General features: G+C 40.6%; 1 protein-coding gene and 1 pseudogene across 9 annotated transcripts in view; one reads left to right on the top strand and one right to left on the bottom strand.

The window, feature by feature from the left end:
- The window catches only part of PPHLN1 (periphilin 1), a 119,838-nt gene that overhangs the window by 11,240 nt on the left and 105,015 nt on the right, over positions 1-3,583 (bottom strand). The gene's annotated exons all lie outside the window — the stretch shown is intronic.
- The window catches only part of LOC106733896 (60S ribosomal protein L31 pseudogene), a 21,751-nt pseudogene that overhangs the window by 225 nt on the left and 17,943 nt on the right, over positions 1-3,583 (top strand).

Genomic DNA, 3,583 nt, shown 5'->3' with positions numbered 1-3,583 from the left:
GCAGAGCGAAAGAGAGAGATAGGGAGAGAGGGAGGGAGAAAGACTGGGGGGGGGGGGGGTAGGGAGGAGGAGTGAGAAAGCACACCTCCCCAGGGGCTATGGCCACAATGTAATCCCTTTTCCATTTCTCCTTTTAGAATTTGGGCCACACATGCACATGCTTCCAGTGTCTCTCTCAAGCAGCTGGGTCCAGGCTTGAACTGTAGTCGGTCATGTGGGATCCAGCCACCTTAATCATCATGCCACCAGCTGGCCCTTACATTTAAATTTAAATTAATAAAATAAAATACAATTAAAGAAAAAAATTCGGCTCCTCAGCCACACTAGTCCTATTTCAAATGTCAGTGGCTACCATAATATGTGGAGAGTGCAGATATAAAACTTCCTTCACTGTAGACAATTGTATTTGGTGGGACTGGAAGGTGGCATAGTGGTTAAGGACACTGGACTCCCACATTATCAAGCACGGTTCAAGTCCTGGACCTGGCAGCTTGTTTTCTCACTTTCCCTCTCTCTCACTCTGTCCTTCTCGTCAAACTAATATAAAGATGAATAATTCTTTAAAAGATAAAGAAAATTCTGGGGCCGGCAGCTGGCATGGTAATTAAAGGTGCTGGACTCCCACATGGCCAACCGTGGTTCAAGTCCCAGACCTGGCTTACTTTCTAATTTTCTCTCTCTCTCTCTCTTTCTCGCTTGGGGTCAAATGATTGATTGATAGATAGATAGGCAGACAGACAAAGTTAAATAAAATAACTCTTCAAAACAAAGAAAATTCTATTTGGCATTGTTGTCATAGAGGATTCAGGAGAGAAAATAAGATAAAGATGTAGTAATAAGTATTGACCTCAAGAAAATAAGATAAAGATGTAGTAATAAGTAAAGACCTCATAAATTAAAAAAAATATGAATTTGCAAGTATTTTGCCATTAAGGTAGAAAATAAAAGTTTACCACTTTTAAAGGAACGCTGTAAATATAATTACTATGTGTAAAATGTTCTACATCCTTTTGATGAAAGGCATATAAAGTTTAAGCTAAAAAAAGAAACCCCAATTGGGGCTTAATTCACAGGGAAACATTCATGTCTAACGTGTTGATGTAGTTGGAGGAAAAAAAGGGACAGCCCGCTGATGTTAAATACTGGAGACAAATTTAAACCCTTTAATTTGGGTCTATAGTAATGCAGAAGATGTCAAAACTATTGTAATCTATGTTGTTGCTGATGCTATATTAATAGAGAAAAGATAGTCTTTGGGATTTCCTCCTCAAAGCTGTAGCCCATTAGCTCTTAAAAGAACAGCAGCGGCTGCTAAGAGAGAGCCACATTATGAACACATAGACCAGCTCTCAACAGCCTACATTCAAGTATGTGGGCAGAACATTACAATCACATAAAAAAGTAACTGTAGGGCCAGCTAGGTGGTGTCATAGTTAACGTGGCTGAGTCTCACTGTGTGATTCAAGTCCTGGATCCAGAAGTTTAAAAAACACTCCAGCATATGTACATGTGTGCCCAAAATCCTGAGAGAAAAATGGAGAAGAGATTTCAGTGTGGTCATCTTCCCTAGGGGGTATTTCTCACCTCCAAACCCTCTCTCTCAGCCTATGGCAACTTAAACAAACAAAAAAATCTAACCGAAAAATTAGTGATAATATGAGTGAATGCTGAACAGCTTTGGCAGTTGATGCTTGTAGAATTCTCATACATAAATTCAAATCAACTTATAAATTTATGACTCAACTAAAAATTAATAACTATGATATTCTTTTACTCTTTCGGCTGATAAATTCTTTTGATCATGACATGCTAAACAGACTAAATAAATAAACGTATAAAGATCTGAAATGGTCTAGTGAATATTTTACCTTGACTAACCAATTTCTTCTCCTACTATAATCTCACAATACTCAAAACTTCACTTCTGACATTATCGCACATCAATGTTCCAGCAGACACCAGCTCGCATTAGATCCCATAGGCTAAAGGCTCAGTTCTGTAAGACTGCCCCCCTACTGCAGATGACAATCATAGGTCTGGGACCTCCAGACCTTCTGACTAAATGCTACAAATTAGATAGATAGATAGATAGACAAAGTTAAATAAAAGATTCCCAGGAATCTTTCCTTAGGTTTGATTATTTACTAAGACAGCTCACAAAAGCACTTAACCATTTCTATTTTTTTATAAATCGATACAACTCAGAAACAGTCAAATGGAAGAGATACACAGGGCTGGGGAGCCCCAGCTTCTGTCTGTGTTCAGCAGCACGGAAACTCTAACCCTGTCCTGTTGGGTATTTAAGGCGGCTCCTTCACAGGCATGAATGATTAATTCACTGGCCCTTTGTGATCCGCTCCATCTTGAGCACCCCTCTCATCCTAGGGTCCAAGGGGTACTGCAGAAAGTCCCATCCTCTAATCAATGATTGGTTCCCCTGGCAACCAGCCTGTATTTGGGGGCTCTCCAGGAGCCCCAGCCTTCCGTAATCTCCTTAGGATACAAAAAACACTTTATCACTTCTGAGATTCCAAGAGTTCTAGGAGGAGCTGTGTGCCAGGAAACAGGGGCAGAGAGCAAATATATATTTCTTTTCCTTTCCTTTCCTTTTTTTCTTTTTAAATGTGACCAGATGGAGAGAGAAAGAGAGAAAGTAATAAAGCCAGCCGCCAGTTCCAGGACTTGAACTATTGTTGGCTTATGTGGGAGTCCAGCACATTAACCATCTTGTCACCTGCCAGCCCCCCAAATATGTATTTATTAAATATAGAACTATCACTTATTTAAGTGACAAAAATAGAACAAATGGCTAATTATGGAATCTAAGTGAGGAGTATATGGGTATGCACTGCCCAATTCCTTCAACTTTTCATTATGTTTGCAAATTTCATAAGAAAATGTTAAAGGAGAGGCCAGCACACAGCATGGGGGTTAAGGTGCTGGACTCCCACATGGCTGACTGCAATTCAAATCCCAGATCTGGTGGCATGAAAGTCACACTGGCCTATGTGCATGTGTGCCCAAAATCCCAAAAGAGGAATGGAGGAGAAAGGACTAAGGTGAGGCCATTCCCCCTGGGGGGTGATTTCTCACTTTCCCTCTCTGGCAAGTACACAGACTCTATAAGAAAAAACTTTAATTAAAAAAAAAATGATAGAAAGTAAAGGAAGGTACAATGGTCTGATCACCTTAGCTCGTAAATAAAGATGAATCTATTTTGCTTTGATCCTGGAGAAAAGCTCTTCTCAATCTGGGTTCAACAGAATCTGCCTGCCAGACAACTAAGACGCACTTACTACGTGCCAGGCACTGGATTTGGTCAGTGCCGCAGAGAGCCCTGTGCAAGGAGTCCACAGCCAGTAAATGGAGCATGAGGCTCAACCACAGAATAGGCAAATACAGCAAATCCATAAACACCGTCTCATAACCCCAAGGAAAAGACCATGGGAAGGACATAAAGGCACTGAGACTGTGTTGGCTGCTCCAGGCACATTAAACAAAGTCATGGTGTGTGTAAAGGGTTATGAATCTCAGAATAGAGGGAATTTTGGAAAAGATGGCTAACAGATTAATATAAATAGGG

Source organism: Tupaia chinensis, unplaced genomic scaffold (assembly GCF_000334495.1).
Source record: "Tupaia chinensis unplaced genomic scaffold, TupChi_1.0 Scaffold145870_1, whole genome shotgun sequence".
Taxonomy (NCBI): domain Eukaryota; kingdom Metazoa; phylum Chordata; class Mammalia; order Scandentia; family Tupaiidae; genus Tupaia; species Tupaia belangeri.
Note: the sequence above shows the minus strand (reverse complement) of the source record. Positions and strands in the feature narration are given on the sequence as shown.